Source organism: Schistocerca cancellata, chromosome 7 (assembly GCF_023864275.1).
Source record: "Schistocerca cancellata isolate TAMUIC-IGC-003103 chromosome 7, iqSchCanc2.1, whole genome shotgun sequence".
Taxonomy (NCBI): domain Eukaryota; kingdom Metazoa; phylum Arthropoda; class Insecta; order Orthoptera; family Acrididae; genus Schistocerca; species Schistocerca cancellata.
The window spans coordinates 571,077,513-571,100,353 of NC_064632.1; the positions used below are offsets into that span (position 1 = coordinate 571,077,513).

The following is a 22,841-nucleotide window of genomic DNA, read 5'->3' on the forward strand; positions in this document are numbered from 1 at the left end:
CTCTCTCGTTTCTCTGTAGGGGCTTACTGGGAGGTCTTCTCCAAAGTACCTCTCTGGGAGACACCACCTTGACGAAGCACTGTCCATGTGGGTGGAGAGGCTTGCGTATCCGTGTGAAGCTGAGGGCTATGCCAAAGGTAGAGGACCTACTGCCAGAAAGGCCTCAGCTGATGGATTAGCCTAAGAGTGTCCCACAACGTCCCATCATCCCTATCCACTCCTAGTCCGTACCCAATTCCCTTTCCCAACCCAAGGTGTGATGTGATCCATGCCAAAGGGTGCATGGCTCATGGGAATATGTGTCGCAAATGGAGCCTCAGGGATACCGGGCAACCTTCCTAAGTAGCCTTACACTGTGCGGGGTATTTTTTAGGTGTGGACCATGCAGATCCTCAAACCTTGGGGGACCATGACAGACATGACGTAAGAAAATAAATTAAAACAGAGTCCTCAGACAACCAAACATCGGGGTCAGGACCGATGGAAGGCATTCCCACTACTGAATGAGGGTCTAGACCTGAACCAGAAGTAGGAACTGTAACCAATAAGTTGGACCAGATCAAGATTTAAACCTTGTCTGTGACCCAAAGGAGGAAACTACTCAGGGAACAGAGAAAAAAGGGAGGGAAAGAATGGCTTCCTAAAGACAAGTGGAGGGAATTAAAGGGACTTGAACCTAAGACCCCCAAGAAAAAACTGTCTCATGTTGAAGAGGATACGCAGACCCCCACAACGTTGAAGACATGCAGCAAGAGGATAAGGGAGGAATCTAAGACTCCCTCCTCCCTGGATAAGTGAGCCCAGAAAAAAATGAGGCAAGAAACAGGGTTTTTAAGATGGCAGTTATCCGGGAAGGCTATCCATTAGTGGCCATCATCTTGTAGCAGGAGGAACAGATGGCTATCTTTGAAAAGACTGGGGGGACGCTGGTCCAGGACCCAACTTCAGGAGGGTCTATCTAGATCATGGTGCCCTCATTTTTGTCTGTGAGGGGGTGCACACGGTGGGCTGTTTTAAGGACAAGGTGCTCATAATATCCCCATGGGAAGATGCAAAGCTGCTGGTCAAGATGGCAGCGGAGCTTCTTAAGACCACAAAGGTATCAATATGGATACCAAAGTTCCTTAAGGATGTCTCTCCTAAGACTCTATTCGAGAAAATAGAGGCACAGAACCCAAAAGTCTCAACAGAAGACTGGAGAGTGATCAACCAGAAAGTTGTACCGGAAGGACAAACCCTGGAGGTGGAGCTTGGAGAGAAGCCCATTAAGGTGATTCAAGAGCAAGACCTGAAATTATTTTTAGGGTTCTCGCAGGTCAGTGTCAGGGTTATCAAAGACCTCAAAGGAAATGATGGCAGCACGACGGAGACTGGAGGTGCAGCAGATTAATTTGCAACACAGTAAAGGGGCCTCTGCTGCCCTGAGCCACTGCCTGGGGAGGCAGGAAGTGGACGTGGCCCTGATACAAGAACCCTGTTTATATAAAGGGAGGGTATCAGGCCTCGGTGGCACTGGAGGCAAGCTGATTTATGCTAGAAATCTAAGAAACTCCAGAACTTGCATCTATGTAAGAAATGGAATTTCTTTCATGTCATTGATGCATTTCTGCTCCAGGGACCTAGTGACCATTAGAATGCAGCAATGTGAGGGAGGTATCACGAGGGAAATTGTTTTGGCCTCAGCATACCTTCCTTACGAAGACAGCTCTACTCCTCCTTTGGAGGTGAGGAGACTGGTGGAGGCTTGCCATCGGCAAGGTGACCAACTGTTGGTGGGATGTGACGCCAATGCCCACAACTTAGTGTGGGACAGCAAGGACAACAACAGTAGAGGTGTGTGTGTGTTCTTGAATTTCTTTTAGCTAACAACTTGGAGGCCTTGAATAGAGGCAATGAACCTACATTCAGAAATAGCAGAATTGACATAACCTTTGCTTAAAAATGATGGGCAACTATGTCAAACAATGGCATGTGGTATTAGAGCCATCCTCATCGGACCACATGTACATTAAATTCAAGGTTGAAATTGGAAACACACAGAGCATGACCTATAGGATTGCCGCAGTGGCCTCATATCAGGTCAACTGCACAATCACCAAGAAGTGCACAAATAGGAGTGTGCCTTGGTGGAATAATAACTTGGAAATACAAAGAAAATAGGTACGAAGACTGTTTAACCTTGCAAGACATAAAGGACAATGGGCAAAATATCGTGATGTCCTTGTCAACAAAACCTTGCAATCAGACAAGCAAAGAAGGCATTCTGGAAGGCATTCTGTGAGGAAGTGGAGAGCATGGCTGCTCACGTCAGTCTTCACAGAATCCTCACTTGAGTAGCAACCAATTCAGGAGGTACATTGAGGAAGGAAGATGAGGAATATGCAAAGACAGCACATGAGACACTGGAATTGCTCATCAAAACTCACTTTCCTCAATATGTGAAGATGGTATCTGTTCTTTCAGACATGTCCAAGAGAAAAGATACCATCTTCATATAGTTAAGGCTAACCAGCCATTGACCTCCTTCTTCTGTGCAGATGCACACGCATTGCCCAAACTCTTACGGAACATGGCAAGATTGTCTGCCACAAGTAATGAATGTAGTGCGCAGGGGCACTAATAAAGTAGTGTGTGGACATTAACTTGGGAATGTGGGTCTCATGCGGAGTGTGAAAGTGATAAATCCCTGCAGTCTCACTGTCCTCTGTGCCCTCGGTGGCTCAGATGGATAGAGTGTCTGCCATGTAAGCAGGAGATCCTGGGTTTGAGTCCCAGTCAGGGCACACATTTTCAATTGTCCCTGTTGATGTATATCAACACCTTTCAGCAGCTTAGGGTCTTGATTTAATTATCATTTCATTCCTCAATATGTTCTGCCAGGCAACACGGACCAGAATGTGATCCCGGAGAGACAATGGTTCTCAGGCACTCGAAGAGAGGACTGGGAACTGGCCGAGGAGTGTGTGGACTTCAATAAAATTCAATGGGCGGTGGGAACATTCCAACCATTCAAGTCATCTGGCCCAGATGGTATCTTTCTCCTGCAATAGACAGGAGAGAATCTCATAAGAGTACTATGCAGGTTATTCAGGGTTAGCCTAGCAGTAGGAATCATTCCAAATGCTTGGAGGGCAGTGAAGGTTGTCTTCATTCCAAAGCCAGGGAGAACTGATCATACCAAGGCCAAGGATATGAGACCAATCAGTCTGTCCTTCATTCTCAAAAAATTGGAAAAACGGGTTAATGTATACATTGGGGAGAGCAGGCTAATTAGGGCCCCTCTACATTCAAACCAACATTCATACCAACCAGCTAAATCATGCGAGACAGCTCTCCATCAACTTGTTGGGAGGGTGGAGAAAGCACTTCACTTCCAAGAAATAGCTCTCTGCATCTTCCTGGATATCAAGGGGGCCTTCAGTAACACAACCTTCGATTCAAAGGTAAGGGCAGCAGAGGTGCATGACCTAGGGACCATTATATCTAGGTGGACCAGGGCCATGCTTAGTGGAAGGAAGGTAGAGGCTACCATGATGAATGAAAAGATGATGATTAATGCCACTAGAGGTTGCCCACAAGGAGGAGTTCTGTCCCCTTTATTGTGGAATCTAGTGGTGAACGAACTCATTGAGGAACTAAATTCCAGACAATGGTTCTGCCAAGGATACACAGATGACCTTGTCATAGTAATACTTGGCAAATTTACTGACACAGTTAGAAATATGGCACAAGGAGGACTGAACATTGAGCAAGACTGGTGTATTAAACAGGATATATGGTTTAATCCTAAGGAGACTGTTGTGATGCCATTTATGACGAGGCATATCCAACACTCAAGTTTGAATCTAAAACTCTTCAATGGAACTCTACCTGTGAAGGGGATAGTGAAATATCTAGGGGTGACCTTAGATGAGAAACTAACATGGACCCCTCACATTAAGAGCATCTGCTCCAAAGTGAAAAGTACTCTAGTGAGTACCAGAAGGTCTTGTGGTAAAAACTGGGGCCTAAGCCCCAGAGGTATGCAATGTATATACACCATGGTGGTTAAACCTAGTATTTCCTACAGGGCTGTAGTGTGGTGAAAGAAGGTAGAACAGTGGGTTGCAGCTAAGGAGCTTGCTAAGGTGCAGAGACTGGCCTGCTTAGCCATAATAGGTGGAATTAGCAGCACACCAACTGCTGGGATGGAAGCCATGCTGGACATGCCTCCAATACACATTTGGATCAAGATGGAGGCAGCAGATGGGGCATACAGACTTAAAACTGGCAAAAACTGGATCTCATCGTGATATCCAGAATCACACACTATCATAGTGAGTGAGGTAAATATAGGAATAGCTGGGGAAATGCCTGCCAACTATATAACAACTCCCAACTGCTACAATAAGCCTTACAATATAATAATTAGAAGCAGGGAGCAGTAGGAAAAACAGTTCGACACCAAACGGGGGACATTGCTCAGTTCACCAATGGGTTGAAATCAGACCAAGGTGTTGGGGCAGGGGTGTACAGGGCTCAGCCAAAACTGGAGGGCATCATCTCTCTAGGAAAACTGGCCTCTGCATTCAAAGCTGAAATTACTGCACTCACAGCATGTTTGGAGCAGAATATGCATAGGTGCTACAAGGACAGTAGCACCTACATCTCTTCAGACAGCCAGGCAGCCCTGAAATGACTGGCAGCTGCTGCAATGAGATCTAAGATAGAATTGGAAGGAAAATCAGCATTGGCCGTATTTTGTTGTTTTATTGTCAGCAAATTCGATTTTTGGTCACTTAGTGACCATCCTCAGTGCTAGAAGTTAAAAATTCACATAACGATCAGAGAGTATAAAACCAAAAATCACAACTACACCTGCATATGAACAGTTGGTAGGAACATACCTGTAATATACAATTAAAATTGGTAGGCACTGGTATCAAGCTATAACTACAAGCTAAGAGTGATCACAAACTATAGCTGCTGTTTACATGCACCTGTACAGCAGACCTCGGTGTGACAGGGCTTGGAACACCCTCTATGTGACATGTCTCACGTGAAGACTAAATATTAATAGTTTTGCAAGATATTAACACAAAATACCTCTTGTGCATTTGTGACTCATGAAGTAATTCAAATTTAAAATGTACATAAAAAACATAGCAGACAAAGGGAGAAGGAAACATCTAAAATACACTGACGTGTTGTTTTTTAAAAAACAACTTACAAAACATAAAACAGATCGGTAATAAGTTGTCAGAGTGCAGGACAAGTAAAGGAGAAAAAGAAAAGGAAAATGAATAATATATGAAAAACATGAAATGAGGTATAACACAGTTATTTTTAAAAAAACATATTACCCACCATCTAGTGTAGGAAGTTAGAAGTACAACATTCGTGATTTACATAAACTGTTACGTTAAGACTAAAGAGTCAAATATATAAAAATAGTAATAGTACAAAAATGCCATTACATAATAATTAAAATGCTATGAAACACAATATTCATTATAAAAAAAGTTTTGAAGGTGTAGACAAACAATCTTGTTATCATACTTAACAGACATGATGATGTACATCTTGTTTGTCCCTTTGGACAAGCTAACATTATTATAACAATGGTTATATGCTTCCGCATAAGCACTGGGTCAGAACCCATACATACATGACATCAAACATACACAGTTGCTTAATGTAAAACATAGCACCCACAATTTGGCGTGGGAAGTTAGAAATATATCGTTCTTGATTTACGTAAAATATTATGTTAAAACTGAGGAGTCAAATATATAAGAATAGTAATAGTACGAAAACTGCCTCTAAATAATTCAAATGCTATGAAACAATATTCATTACAACAACAACAAAAGTTTTGAGGGTGTAGACTAACAATTTTGTTATCATATTTAACGATGCGATGATGTACATATCATTCGTCCCATTTAGACAAGCTAACATTTTTTATAACACTGGTTGTACGCTTCCACGTCAGCACTGTGTAAGAACCCATCCATACATTCGCAGGTTGATAAAACAGTAATAAAATTGCCAAGCAACCGGTTTTGAATACTAATAAAAATAATTTGATTTTACATAACTTATAGTAGCAGTGGGACCCATATGAAATAAGTTATGTAAAATCAAATTATTTTTATTAGTATTGAAAACCGGTTGCTTGGCAATTTTATTACTGTTTTATCAACCTGTGAATGTATGGATGGGTTCTCACACAGTGCTGATGTGGAAGCGTACAACCAGTGTTATAAAAAATGTTAGCTTGTCAAAATGGGACGAATGATATGTACATCATCGCGTTGTTAAATATGATAACAAAATGTTTAGTCTACACCCTCAAAACTTTTGTTGTTGGTGTAATGAATATTGTTTCATAGCATTTGAATTATTTAGAGGCAGTTTTCGTACTATTACTGTTTTTATATATTTGACTCCTCAGTTTTAACATAATATTTTACGTAAATCAAGAACGATATATTTCTAACTTCCCACGCCAAATTGTTGGTGTTATGTTTTACATTAAGCAACCATGTATGTTTGATGTCATGTATGTATGGGTTCTGACCCAGTGCTTATGCGGAAGCATATAACCATTGTTATAATAATGTTAGCTTGTCCAAAGGGACAAACAAGATGCACATCATCATGTCGGTTAAGTATGATAACAAGATTATTTGTCTACACCTTCAAAACTTATTTATAATGAATATTGTGTTTCACAGCATTTTAATTATTACATAATGGCATTTTTGTACTATTACTGTTTTTATATATTTGACTCTTTAGTCTTAACATAACAGTTTATGTAAATCACGAATGTTGTACTTCTAACTTCCTACACTAGATGGTGGGTAATATGTTTTTTTAAAAATAACTGTGTTATACCTCATTTCATGTTTTTCATATATTATTCATTTTCCTTTTCTTTTTCTCCTTTACTTGTCCTGCACTCTGACAACTTATTATCGATCTGTTTTACGTTTTGTAAGTTGTTTTTTAAAAAAAAAAAAAACAATACGTCAGTGTATTTTAGATGTTTCCTTCTCCCTTTGTCTGCTATGTTTTTTATGTACATTTTAAATTTGAATTACTTCATGAGTCACAAATGCACAAGAGGTATTTTGTGTTAATATCTTGCAAAACCATTAATATTAAGTCTTCATGTGTCACATGTCACATAGAGGGTGTTCCAAGCCCTGTCACACCAAGGTCTGCTGTACAGGTGCATGTAAACAGCGGCCTTAGTTTGTGATCACTCTAAGCTTGTGGTTATAGCTTGATACCAGTGCCTACCAATTTTAATTGTATATTACAGGTATGTTCCTACCAACTGTTCATATGCAGGTGTAGTTGTGATTTTCGGTTTTATACTCTCTGATCGTTATGTGAATTTTTAACTTCTAGCACTGAGGATGGACACTAAATGACCAAAAATCGAATTTGCTGACAATAAAACAACAAAATACGGCCAATGCTGATTTTCCTTCCAATTCTATCCACTATTTGGTCGTGGTGCACACAACATGCCATGGAGTCGCCAATCAATAAAGAGATCTAAGATTGTTGCAGAATGCCACAGGGCTCTGGTGGAGCTAGTGAGAAGTAATAGGGTAAACCTAGTTTGGGCCCCTGGCCACTCAGGTATCTGGTGGCAATGAACAAGCTGACAGATTGGACAGGATGGGGGTAATGACTCCATTTATTAGACCAGAACCTGTCCTGACAATCACCAAGGCTATGATCAAACTAGAACTACAGAAATGGCTCAGGAAACAGCACATACAATATTGGGTCGAGGTCTGGACTGACGACCAGCCATGGAAATTTCAAAAAACACCTACACACAACTGGTATAATGGAAGAAGACCCTAAATGTAGGGTCTTTGATGAGGGTGAAGAAACTGCATCATACCTAATCTTTGAATGCGTGGCATTGGAGAGCAAAAGATACAGAATCTTCGGAACAACAAGACAAGAAATTGTGTCTAACAAAAAACTGGTAAAGGGACTCCTTGCACTATTTAAGGGCATTGGTTGGCTTTACTAGATATACAGGGAGCGATACCACACAATAAACTCAGTATCGGTGCGGGCAGTGGTGGGCTAGACCTAAGCTGTTTTAGCTTCCTTGTCAAAATACTATACTATACTATACTATCTCCGAAGTAGCTTCAGGCATGGAGGAAGACCATGAAGCTCTTTGTCGAGTAGCTTTAGGCTCCTTTAGCCACTGGCGAGCATCCACTGTGGCATTAGTGGAGATCTTGGGAGAGAGGGTCCCAAGGTCTCCACATGAGAGGAGCCAGAGGAGGCTGTTGCTTCTTCGGCTGGTGGGAGGGAACCTATGTCCCCTGTGTTTGGGGGCGGGGGGGTTGCTCCCAAAGTAGGTACTTTGGGAGCAATGGAAGAAGATTTTCCCCCTACCACCAAGGGGGCAGATGTATTCTGGAGGCCCAGAGGGCCCACTGTTCGTGACACACAATGTGGTACAACTGGTACTTGTGATGACGATGGTAATGTAGCTGCAGCGTATGTGGAAGTCATCCAGTCCAGAGTTTTGTACTCCATGATTTTCTGCTTCTTTTGGAGTACTGTGCAGTCTGCTGAGCAGGGGGAGTGTTGCTCTCCACAGTTGATACAAACGGGAGGAGGTGCATTGGGAATATCTGGATGCAGTGGAAGTCCGCGGACTCGACATGTGGTGCTGGAAGTGCAGCAGGAAGACATGTGCCTGAATTTCCAGCACTTAAAGCACCACATTGGGGGGAGAGACGTATGGTTTAACATCACAGTGGTAAATCATCATCTTGACCTTTTCAGGCAATGAATCACCCTCAAAATCCATGATGAAGGTACTGATAGCAACCCTGTTGTCTTTGGGTCCCCTGAAAATGCACCGAATGAAATGAACACCCCACCATTCTAGATTGGCAAGGAGCTCATTGTCAGTCTGCAAGAAGAGGTCATGATGGAAAATAATCCCCTGGACCATGTTGAGGCTTTTATGGGGAGTGACAGAAACAGGAATATCACCCAGCCGGTCACAAGCGAGTAGCGCCCAGGATTGGGCTGGGGATGCTGTCTGAATCAAGAGTGTGCCACTTCTCATCTTCAACAGCACTGTCACTTCTCCAAACTTATCCTCAAGATGTTCAACAAAAAATTGAGGCTTCATAGGCAGAAAGGAGTCCCCATCCTTTCTGCTACAGACTAAATACCGAGGAGAGTATGGCTCTCTTCTTTCTGTAGCCCTACATTCCTCCCATGGTGTAGCGAGGGAGGGAAATGATTTAGCATCATATCTGTCAGTATTGTACTCAATCTTCCCCTTCTTAGGGGCTGCTGGCGCCATACGGTCACCAGCAAGAAATGACTCAGACTGCTTCATTGTGGGTCATCCACCTGATGCCACCCACTCCAATCAGGAGCTCTTCCCATGGGTGCCACCCAGCCACAGCAAAGGCCACCTGGCATTATGGCTGTTGCCGGGAGTCCTCATGACCCAGACAGACAGGCATCTACTCCATGGCACATGTGGGGAGTTTACAGCTCAGTCATCAACAGTGCGATCCCTTTGTTGTCAGGGGGCTACCACCAAATGGGTACATGATGACCCCACCACAATGGACTGACTACCGTGCTGGATATTGGGTGCAGAGAAATCCAATATTGTCATGGGGGTGAAAGGGAACAGGAGACAATGGAAGAAGATGACACACCTCGGAAAGTATCCTCACTCAAATAGTTGGATTGTAGGTGGAGATGCAAAGCCATGACAAGAGGTTCAGGAGATCGAATCTAAGGACACTATGGATAATTCATGCACCATGTAAAGCATCCTTCTCCATATGGACCGCACTTCTGTAGAATCTGGATAGTGGCAGGTCAACCCATAAAATGGGACATGAACTTATAGGGACGAAAAGTGAGAGACTCCTTTTAGTCACCTCTTACGACAGGCAGGGATACCTTGGGCCTATTCTAACCCCCAGACCCGCAGGGGTAATTACTTTGTTCAGTCTCTTCACATCTAACACAATCCTCACAGAAACATCTTTCTTTTTCACTGTAACAATTGGGTTACTGTACATACTCCTGCCCAACTCCATTACCTTCCAATCTAGCATTTTCTTCATTCTGATGCTTACTGCTGCCTTATCTGCCACAGAAATAGTGAAAGGTTTAACTCCAATTGCTTCATGGGGCATTACCTTTAAATGATATTTAAAAGCAACTACTTCCCAAAGCTTATCTGGAAAAACACATCTTTATATTTACTCAATAATTCCTCGAGCAATGAGCATTGATCCTATGAAAAATGTTTGATCTCTTTTATTTTATCATTTATTTGCTCTAGAGAACATGCTTCCCCACTATACTCATTCTCCCTTTTTGGGTGAGCCATCACTTTACCTCCTGCCAATTTGTTTCTAAATTTAACTCTTTTTCTGCTATCTCTACCATTAAATTCCAGAACTCTGTTACAATAACACTGCAGCCATACTCACTAAGAAATTTCATCCTGAGAATAATGTTCACAGCAAGGCCAGCCACCAAAAAGCAATCTATATCGAATACTGATCCTCAATCTTAAAATCTAATAGAATTACTATCTTTACTGTTGTGGTACATTCCCAGTTGAAGTCTTTATTTTAACCCCAGGTACAATCAATTCCATCAAATTCTACTTTTTGTCTGTTGCCAGAATGAGTCAGATACAGCTGACACACTAGACCCAGAGTCTAACAATGCAATACTTTCTACATTACCCACTTTTACATTAATAATTGGTTGAACTTTTTCAATAATTACCATTTTAATTCAGTCGCTTCTAGCAGATCTACTTTGGTGTCTTCCCTGCTCTCTATATCCATTATATGAGCTCTCCATTCCCATATTCTATACCTGCATCTTCCTGAAACAAATCCTTAACAGTTTCCCTTATATCCTATTCTCCCCTTAACAACAATTTTTCTTGGCACTTTAAATTTTAAATTACCTCATTATCCCATTCCTCAGAAATTAAGATTTTATGAATCTTACCATAAGATACCCAGTCATTAAGATGATACTTGGCTTTCTCCTTTCCCATCCAGTCCCTATTAATATCCTTATTCAGAACCATCTGACTACCTTCCATAAAAACATGTGCCATAGCTTGTTCCTCAGAATAAGACTCAACAACATTTTCATTACTGCAGTCAGCATCATCACTCACTAACTCATCATTACAATACACAATATTATCAGGAGAACCCACTGGTACAGTCATAGCATTTTCATATACATCATTACCAACTGCTTCACCATGTGCACCACCAATACAGGCACAACATCAATATAGTCACCAGCAGCACTTTTTCCACTTTGAGCAGTCTCACATAGATATTAGTACTTGAAGAACTTTCCTCATTACTCATCTCCATGTCCATAAACTGATTACAAATAATTTTATTTCCTTTGCCCCTCATTTCCACATCAATACCTGTTTCTAGGTAACTGCCTCTATTTCAAAATTATCCGTAATTTTCATTGAAGCTAAACCCACTCTATTTTCTTCATTATCTTCCAGTTTAAGCAATCTGTTTCTGGTAACAATTTCCCAATGCCCAGGTACTTCACGAGGTGATGGAGTGTCATGGTGTACCAATGGGTGGCTTGTCATCGTCTATACTGGGCCACTGGAATATGGGCTTGAAGCAGAGGTTTAATGCCTTCTACGTAAAGCATCACATGAGTTTATTGCTTGAGGTTTTGGTGCATACGAAAGTGTGGTGTATACCATGTTGCAAAGTCTGCGGTGGTTAGATTTTGGACACATACTGCCTTAAACACCATAACAAATCTGGTTGATCTTGCATGGTCCTCCTGACTGTTTCTGTGTCAACAAAATCACTAGGCAGGCTCAATGTTTCACTGTTAACTAATTATGCTGCTGAAGCAGTGATGTTGTCCATAAGCTGAGTAATCCCAGGAGGAGTGCCAATGTCCAAGAGTTGTCATGGCACATTAACGCTGCCTTCATACAATGGTCATTCTGTTGACAGACTTGATCATTCTGTTGCTGGCCGGGTGGTTTGGTCTTGTGATGGGTGTATGCACAAAACTTGGCCAGCTGGGTAAATAGGTCTGAATCAAACTGGCATCTGTGGTCAGTAGTGATACGCAGTGGGCACCCAATCTCACCAACCACGTTGATGCAAAATCGGAAGCCAATGTCTTGGCTGTGATACTGTCCATCGTTACTGTTTCAGGCCAGTGGGTATAATGGCCAAGAAAAGCTGCTGCCATCATATGGGGGGAGTGGACCAACAACATCCAAATGCACATGGGCAACACATGATGGTATCTGGACAGTTGTCAACTGGAGCATGTATATATCAGGACATCTAGCATCGTTGCCACTTGAGACAGGATTTGACCCACTCATGGATCTTCCTGCATGCCTGGCCACACATAGCACTGAGACACCAGATGCAATGTTGGTCACACACCTGGATGGCGCAACTTGAGAATCATGTTGAAAGCTTGCCTTCTGAACGCTGGTGTCAGGAAAGGATGAGGTTGACCACATGAGATATCTTTGTAAAAATGTGTAACTTCTCTTGGCACATCCATGAGCTGCAACTTCATTGCTGATGCAGGGTCATTGGCATACCTACTGAACACCTTGCCTTTCTGATGCACTAGTGAAAGTGCAAGAAAATCTGTTGGACTCAAGACACTGCTGACTCACGGCAGACAGTTCACAATAACTTTGTTGATTCCAGATATATGTCTAATGTCTGTTGTGAATTGGGACACAAATTTGAGATGATTAAATTGCCTGGGTGAGCAGTCGGCACTGTTCTGACTGAATGCAAATGTCGAGGGATTGTGGTCCATATACACTCCTGGAAATGGAAAAAAGAACACATTGACACCGGTGTGTCAGACCCACCATACTTGCTCCGAACACTGCGGGAGGGCTGTACAAGCAATGATCACACGCACGACACAGCGGACACACCAGGAACCACGGTGTTGGCCGTCGAATGGCGCTAGCTGCGCAGCATTTGTGCACCGCCGCCATCAGTGTCAGCCAGTTTGCCGTGGCATACGGAGCTCCATCGCAGTCTTTAACACTGGTAGCATGCCGCGACAGCGTGGACGTGAACTGTATGTGCAGTTGACGGACTTTGAGCGAGGGCGTATAGTGGGCATGCGGGAGGCCGGGTGGACGTACCGCCGAATTGCTCAACACGTGGGGCGTGAGGTCTCCACAGTACATCGATGTTGTCGCCAGTGGTCGGTGGAAGGTGCACGTGCCCGTCGACCTGGGACCGGACCGCAGCGACGCACGGATGCACGCCAAGACCGTAGGAGCCTACGCAGTGCCGTAGGGGACCGCACCGCCACTTCCCAGAAAATTAGGGACACTGTTGCTCCTGGGGTATCGGCGAGGACCATTCGCAACCGTCTCCATGAAGCTGGGCTAAGGTCCCACACACCGTTAGGCCGTCTTCCGCTCACGCCCCAACATCGTGCAGCCCGCCTCCAGTGGTGTCGCGACAGGCGTGAATGGAGGGACGAATGGAGACGTGTCGTCTTCAGCGATGAGAGTCGCTTCTGCCTTGGTGCCAATGATGGTCGTATGCGTGTTTGGCGCCGTGCAGGTGAGCGCCACAATCAGGACTGCATACGACCGAGGCACACAGGGCCAACACCCGGCATCATGGTGTGGGGAGCGATCTCCTACACTGGCCGTACACCACTGGTGATCGTCGAGGGGACACTGAATAGTGCACGGTACATCCAAACCGTCATCGAACCCATCGTTCTACCATTCCTAGACCGGCAAGGGAACTTGCTGTTCCAACAGGACAATGCACATCCGCATGTATCCCATGCCACCCAACGTGCTCTAGAAGGTGTAAGTCAACTACCCTGGCCAGCAAGATCTCCGGATCTGTCCCCCATTGAGCATGTTTGGGACTGGATGAAGCGTCGTCTCACGCGGTCTGCACGTCCAGCACGAACGCTGGTCCAACTGAGACGCCAGGTGGAAATGGCATGGCAAGCCGTTCCACAGGACTACATCCAGCATCTCTACGATCGTCTCCATGGGAGAATAGCAGCCTGCATTGCTGCGAAAGGTGGATATACACTGTACTAGTGCCGACATTGTGCATGCTCTGTTGCCTGTGTCTATGTGCCTGTGGTTCTGTCAGTGTGATCATGTGATGTATCTGACCCCAGGAATGTGTCAATAAAGTTTCCCCTTCCTGGGACAATGAATTCATGGTGTTCTTATTTCAATTTCCAGGAGTGTAGATTTTAAGGACTCATGCTTTGACGTATAGATAAAGATATCTGCCAACCTGGTACACAGCCAGGAGCTCACACTCCTTTGTACTCCATTTCCTTTATGAAGGAGACAGTTTGTGGGAGTGGTGGTTGCCAGGCATCGTCCACTCACTGCTGGAGTGCTGCACCAATGGCTGGCTAGCTTGCACCCATGACAATAGATAGTGGTGCATCAAGTTTTAGGTGCACTAAAAGCACTGTCAGCTATTCTCTTCATTGCAACCTTGAATGCAGAGTACATATCTGTCCAGCGCACAAGAGATATGCCGTTAACACTAGGACCTGACAATGCTGCTGTCAAAAGTTCCTGTGACTGCTGCATGGGAAAGGTGTCGCCTGTAGAAATTAAGTTTACCCATGAAACGTCATAATTCCTTGACTGTAGCTGGTCTAGGTAGCAGTATTGCTTCTACCTTCTCAGTTAGAAGAAGGGAGTATGCAAATGAGATCTTATAAAGAAGAAACAACACTTCTGCCAGTCTCATAAAACGCTTGGCTACATTCAGTATGATTCCATATTGTTCTAGCCATTTGAATACCTCATGCATGTGCTGTCAATGTTGTTCCGAATCGGCGGAGGACCAGGACATCGTCGAGATATGCAGTGCAGAAGAGTAGTCCTTGAAGAATGGTATCTATGATTCTCTGACATAATTGAGTTGCACTGCATAAGACCAAAGTCATAAACATGCTCTCATATAAACCAAAATGAGTGATTATAGTGGTCTTTGGTATGTCTTCTGCAGCTACAGGTATCTGGGTATAAGCTTTTGTGCAGTCCAAGATGGCAAAAATTGTGGCACCATGTAGTCCGTAATTAAAGTTCCTTAACAGCGGTGCAGGATATCTGTCAGGAACTTTTCAAAAGTTAAGTACACAATAGGCGCCAGACTTCACCTTTCTTTGGCACCGAGTACAATGCCGAGGACCACTGCTTTTAGATGGCCATATTATGCCTTCCTGTAACACCAAATCAAATTTGGCCATTGCAATTGCTAAGCTGTCTGGGGCCAAACATCTAGGCCTGCACAAATCAGGGGGTCTGGGACGATGTAGCAACCTATGCAGCAGCCTCCATGCGCTCACGCAAATTGCAGTGTTATGCAGTGATGGTCCAGTTTCATGTGTGCATAGCAACAGTAGTTCCATGCCTGGCCACAAGGAGCACTGGATCACATGTGCAAGTCATTTCTCCATGCACATGTCCACTCTTATATTTAAATTTATTTTTTGTTGTTGTTCATTTTGAGTACTCTCTGACACCATGCCATGAAGTTTTCCAGTGTTCTTTCTGATTAAAAATGGTAATTCTGTATGGAGGCTAATGCTTCAATTGAGTTATACTTGAGTTTAGTGTACAAGTCTGTCTCGGGTGGTGCGCTAATGGTGTCTTACATCCCGGTTGTAAATCTGTGGTCCAATTGACTTTTAATAAGGGCAAACTTAGTCGTGTTGGCACTACTCCTGCACAGCAGAAACTTGGGTCTGCTTGCTCAAACCAGAGGACATGATTGTCAGGCAGAGCGGTGGAAGGTGAAAGGCCAATCTTGAAGCTGTGCGCTCTTCGACCACTGAGCGATTCACTGCAGCTCTGGTGCAGTACTGCTCCTCCTGATCACATCAGGGCCACAATTTTTATTTATTCATTCATTTTTTTTAACAGAAGAACAGATTTCATTAATTCCAACATGTAAGGCTATTCTCCACATGTAACTCAAGGATAACTCAACTGAAGTGTTAGCCTGCTTACAGAGTTACAATTTTTAATCAGAAAGGACACTGGAAAACTTTGTAGTATGGTGTCAGAGAGTAGTTGAAATGAACAACAACAGAAAATAAATTTAAATCTAAGAGTAAATGTGCACATGGACAAATGAATCGTATGCACAATGCAGCACTCCAGGTGGCCTAGTTTGGAGCTACTCGGTAGCAATTCACTTGCTATGCACACACAACACTACACCTACACTGCACAACACTTTACTTCATTTGAGTGCGTGGAGGCTGACACACAGGGCACTACGCTGCAAACATGTTAGAAAGATTTTATATGGAGTAGTTTCTGTGTAATTAACATAAATGTAATCTGCATTGTTTATTCAAAGCATTTGACAACATTCCCTTAATAATGGAAGAACTATGGTTGATTTTGTATCACATTCTATGCATTTCATTTGTAACCACCAGTTGATGATGTATTGTTGTAACTGCTGATAACTTTTGTAATTGTAATTGGTGAGTTTGCTGTATGTAACAATGCACTGATTGTTATAAAAGGTATATAAACAGTGTAAGAGGGGGAGCAGGAGTGGCCAGTTCAATGTAAGATTTTGACAAGAACTCTGTGACATAATAAATAGAGCACCTCAAACAAGTGTCATTATACAATTATTGAGAATAATTTTTTACTTAACAAACTTCAAGGAAACATCATCATCTACAGCAAAGCCTCAAGAACATCAAGAGCAAGATAAGTTGACAACATTAATTACTATTCTGAAGATACTAAGTTACACCACCAAATTACAAAGAACTTTACTTAGAGCTACCATTTATGTTATGTAAAGACGATTAACTTTCAGTTTATTTTCTTTTCGGGAGAACATTTCTTTTATACCCTTTGTCACAGTTACGCTGCAACATGGTGGTACAAGCAGGGATAATGATGTAATTCACGTCAAAGTGCTAAAGTTAATTTGTAATTGGGTAAATAAAAAATCCACTAGCCAAGCGGCTGCAGGAGAACACACATACTAACAAAAAAATTAAGCGTTCAGAGCCAGTGGCTCCTCCTCCTGGCAGAAGGGTTGAAGGGATAGGAAGAGAGGTGAAGGAAAAGGACTGGAGAGGTTTATGACAATGAGGGTGATGATGATGTTCGGTTTACGGGGCGCCCAACTGTGCGGTCATCAGTGCCCAGGAGAGGTTTAGGGTAAGAGGCGGTGTTCAGGGAAGTCAAGCAGAACCCTGGGTCAGGGGAGACTTATTGGACACTATATTCTCAAAAACTGATTATTTTCATTGTTATAAAGTTAATTTGTGAATTTCATATGTGTAATTTTGACATCAAAACTGAAAAACAACTTTATCTGGACAGTGAATTTTTGGACTGGATCATGGAATCCTTTGGAACCAAAAATTATAAGGATGAGGAAACAAGACTGTGGAATCGATCAACTTGTTCATCATGCACACTATTTTTTTTTTAAATCCATCTTTTATTTTTTTGAAAGTCTTGCAGTGTGCAGATACATCCTTTAGGAGCAATATTTTCATTTCTCCACATAATTTCCATCCCTCTCAACTGCCTTACACCATCTTGGAACCAGCGCCTGTATACCCGCACGGTAAAATTCTGGGCCAACCTGTTGGAGCTACTGTTTGGCAGCGTGCACAAGGGAGTCATCATCTTCAAACCTTGTTCCACGAAGAGAGTCTTTCAGTTTTCCAAAGAGATGATAGTCACATGGAGCCAGGACAGGATTGTAAGGCGGGTGTTTCAGTGTTGTCCATCCAAGTTTTGTGAACGCTTCTACGGTTTTTTGACTGACGTGGCCATGCATTGTCACGCAACAGCAAAACATCCTGCTTTCGCCGATGTGGTTGAACATGTCTCAGTTGAGCTTGAAGTTTCTTCAGTGTCATCACATATGCATCAGAATTTATGATGGTTCCACTTGGCATGATGTCCATGAGCAAGAGTCCTTCGGAATCAAAAAACACTGTAGTCATAACTTTTCCAGCAGATGGTATGGTTTTGAATTTTTTTCCTTGGGTGCATTTGCATGATGCCACTCCATTGATTGCCTCTTTGTCTCTGGTGAAAAATGATGGAGCCATGTTTCATCACCTGTCACAATTCTTCCAAGAAATTTATCTCCACCATTCTCGTACTGTTCCAAAAGTTCGCTGCATACCATTTTTCTTATTTCTTTGTGAGCCACTGTCAACACCCTGGGTACGCACCTGGCACAAACCTTTTTTAATGCCAACACTTTCAGTATTCTGCAAACACTTCCTTCCCCTCTCCCAACGTAGTGTGACAATTCGTTCACTGTGATGCGTCTGTCAGCAGTCACCAATTCGTTAACTCTCTGCACATTGTCTGGAGTGTGTGCAATACGAGGCCTGCTGCTGCGAGGACAATCCTCAATATTGCCGTGCCTGCTTTCATAATGTAACCTGCTTGCCCATCGACTAACGGTACTGCGATCGACAGCAGCATCTCCATACATCTTTTTCAACCTCTTGTGGATGTTTCCCACTGTCTCGTTTTCACAGCACAGGAATTCTATGACAGCACGTTGTTTCTGACGAATTCAAGTGTAGCAGCCACCTTGAAGACATGTTATGACGCCGCCACTCACGGGAACAGGTTGAACTAAGTTTGAAAACAAGCTGGAAGGATGTATCTACACACTGTAAAACTTTCACACATGCATAATGAAAACTGTATTTTTACAGAAATAGTGTGCATTTCTTTTGGAGTGATCCTCATATATGAGCTACACTTGTTCCATCTTTTCTTCAAAATGGTCATGTCAGCTTTTGTTTACAGAGTGTTTTTTTCTTTTTTGTTTGTTTTGTGTCTTATTTGCAAAAATTATTTTATGGTGTGTGATACAAGTAGGGCTAACAATCAAGAGGTGGAGGATGTAGAAAATTTGACACAATGTAATGAAGAGGAAGTTTAGGACAGTATCAGCAATGTATAATCAGAAGGGGAAAGAGCAGGTGGAGATTCAGACAGTATTCGTTCACCTTTTCTTGGTTGGAAATCAAGAGGAGATAGTTAGTTACAGTAGCAACTTTTTTAACACACTTGTGAGACTCACTGGGAAGAAATTAAGTAATCAAAGTCAGAAGCTAGACAAAAGGACCGGGAAGTCAGATAGCCAAGTTGAGGGGAAAAAAAACATGAAAAGCAGAGTGAGAAATTAAACAAAAACTTGGATTTAGAGGAGCAAAGTCAAGCACTAAAAAAAATTCAAAAGTATTTAGATGATGTCAAAATTCAGGGAGACAAAACTGCAGAGGCAACTGAGGAATTAGAAGTAGATTTAAATGATTTCAAAACATATGCAAACACACAGCATAGTAAATTTGAAATCTGTATTATTTCTGTAGAAAACAAAACTAAGAAAACTGAAGACAAATGGAATAAAGAGAAGAGAGAATTGACAAGAGCCTACAAATTTTGCATTTCATGATTAAAAATGAAAGTAAAAGCTTTAATTTAAATTTTAGTGAAACCAATAGAATGTTTGTCAGAGAATTATCAGTTGTAAAAGGTGATGTTATTGCATGTACTGGCAATGTTTCAAATGTTATGGTGAAAGTAGATGAAGTTGAGGAAAATGTTGCAACTAGAAATTTATGTAGTAACAATGGTAATACTTGGAACAGTAAAGGCATAAAGAATTTCCCAGGGAAAAACAAAGTCCATGCAGTGGACTTCATTTGCCAATGAAAGGATAATGTATGTCTGACAACTTGAAAATTAAGTATGTAAAGAAGTTTCTAAGCAAAGAATGGAAAGCAGAAAGGTGGAAGGAGTATATAGAGGGTCTATACAAGGGCAATGTACTTGAGGACAATATTATGGGAATGGAAGAGGATGTAGATGAAGATGAAATGGGAGATATGATACTGTGTGAAGAGTTTGACAGAGCACTGAAAGACCTGAGTCGAAACAAGGCCCTGGGAGTAGACAACATTCCATTAGAACTACTGACGGCCTTGGGAGAGCCAGTCCTGGCAAAACTCTACTATCTGGTGAGCAAGATGTATGAGACAAGCGAAATACCCTCAGACTTCAAGAAGAATATAATAATTCCAATCCCAAAGAAAGCAGGTGTTGACAGACGTGAAAATTACCGAACTATCAGTTTAATAAGTCATGGCTGCAAAATACTAATGCGAATTCTTTACAGATGAATGGAAAAACTAATAGAAGCCGACCTCGGGGAAGATCAGTTTGGATTCCGTAGAAACATTGGAACACGTGAGGCAATACTGACCCTACAGCTTATCTTAGAAGCTAGATTAAGGAAAGGCAAACCTACGTTATTAGCATTTGTAGACTTAGAGAAAGCTTTTGAAAATGTTGACTGGAATACTCTCTTTCAAATTCTGAAGGTGGCAGGGGTAAAATACAGGGAGCGAAAGGCTATTTACAATTTGTACAGAAACCAGATGGTAGTTATAAGAGTTGAGCGACATGAAAGGGAAGCAGTGGTTGGAAAGGGAGTGAGACAGGGTTGTAGCCTCTCCCCAATGCTATTCAATCTGTATATTGACCAAGCAGTAAAGGAAACAAAAGAAAAATTTGGAGTAGGTATTAAAATCCATGGAGAAGAAATAAAAACTTTGAGGTTCGCCGATGACATCGTAATTCTGTCAGAGACAGCAAAGGACTTGGAAGAGCAGTTGAACGGAATGGATAGTGTCTTGAAGGGAGGATATAAGATGAACATCAACAAAAGCAAAATGAGGATAATGGAATGTAGTCGAATTAAGTCAGGTGATGTTGAGGGTATTAGATTAGGAAATGAGACACTTAAAGTAGTGAAGGAGTTTTGCTATTTGGGGAGCAAAATAACTGATGATGGTCGAAGTAGAGAGGATATAAAATGTAGACTGGCAATGGGAAGGAAAGCGTTTCTGAAGAAGAGAAATTTGTTAACATCGAGTATAGATTTAAGTGTCAGGAAGTCGTTCTGAAAGTATTTGTATGGAGTGTAGCCATGTATGGAAGTGAAACATGGACGATAAATAGTTTAGACAACAAGAGAATAGAAGCTTTCGAAATGTAGTGCTCAGAAGAATGCTGAAGATTAGATGAGTAGATCACATAACTAACGAGGAGGTGTTGAATAGGATTGGGGGGAAGAGAAGTTTGTGGCACAACTTGACTAGAAGGAGGGATCGGTTGGTAGGACATGTTCTGAGGCATCAAGGGATCACCAATTTAGTATTGGAGGGCAGTGTGGAGGGTAAAAGTCGTAGAGGGAGACCAAGAGATGAATACACTAAGCAGATTCAGAAGGATGTAGGTTGCAGTAGGTACTGGGAAATGAGGAAGCTTGTGCAGGATAGAGTAGCATGGAGAGCTGCATCAAACCAGTCTCAGGACTGAAGACCACAACAACAACAACAAAAACAAGTTTTTAGCTGCAAAGGCACTATCATGGGCTAATTAGAACATATGAACAGATATGGCTTTATCAGAATTTGAGAAATGTTTTTGGAACAAATTTTGATCAGAAACCAAACAGGCTAGGATTAAATCAGAATTTTTGAATGGACCATGTGTCAAAGAAGGTAGTATTCATATGAAAGACTTCTGTAAACAACAACTTAAAACACTTTTTTGTTTTGAGCCATAAGTCTTCTGACTGGTTTGATACGACCCGCCATGAATTCCTCTCCTGAGCCAACCTCTTCATCTCAGGGTAGCACTTGTAACATATGTCCTCACTTAGTTGCTGGATGTATTCCAATCTCTCTATCTTCCTCTACAGTTTTTGCCCTCTACAACTCCCTCTAGTAGCATGGAAGTCATCCCCTGATGTCTTAACAGCCTGTCCCTTCTCCTTATCAGTGTTTTCCACATATTCCTTTCCTCTCCAATTCTGTACAAAACTTCCTCATTTCTTACTTTAAGAGTCCACCTAATTTTCAACATTTGTCTATAGCACAACATCAGTAATGCTTCAATTCTCTTCTGTTCCAATTTCCTACAGTCCATGTTTCACTACCATACAATGCTGTGCTCGAAATGTACATTCTGAGAAATTCCTTCCTCAAATTAAGGTCTGTGTTAGATACTAGTAGACTTCTCTTAGCAAGGATGCTCTTTTTGCCAGTGCTAGTCTGCTTTTGATGTCCTCCAGCTGTTATTGGTTATTTTGTTGTGTAAGTAGTAAAATTACTTAACTTCATCTACTTTGTGACCATCAATCCTGATGTTAAGTTTCTCACTGTTCTCATTTCTGCTACTTCTCATTACTTTCGTCTTTCTTCAATTCACTCTCAATGCATATTCTGTTCTCATTAGACTGTTCATTCCATTCAGCAGATCATGTAATTCTTCTTCACTTTCACTCAGGATAGCAATGTCATCAGCAAATCGTATCATTGATATCCTTTCCACTTGAATTTTAATTCCTCTCCTGAACCTTTCTTTTATTTTCACCATTGCATCTTTGCTGTACAGATAGAAAGACTACATCCTTGTCTTACACCCTTTTTAATCCAAGCACTTCATTCTTGGTTGCCCGCACTTATTATCCCCTCTAGGCTCTTGTGCATATTGTATATTACCCTCATCCCTCCCTATAGCTTAATCCTATCGAAGGAAATTGACGGAGATCCGAAATGTGAAATGATTTGGGTGAAGGTCACAGTTAAAGCAGGCTCAGACATGGTAATTGGATGTCTCTATAGGCCCCCTGGCTCAGCAGCTGTTGTGGCTGAGCACCTGAAGGATAATTTGG

General features: G+C 42.2%; 1 non-coding gene across 1 annotated transcript; it reads left to right on the forward strand.

Annotated features, from left to right (window-relative positions):
• Positions 1-2,708: 2,708 nt before the first annotated feature.
• Positions 2,709-2,783, forward strand: Trnat-ugu (transfer RNA threonine (anticodon UGU)). The gene has a single exon. It is a non-coding gene; the product is annotated as a tRNA-Thr (tRNA).
• Positions 2,784-22,841: the final 20,058 nt, after the last annotated feature.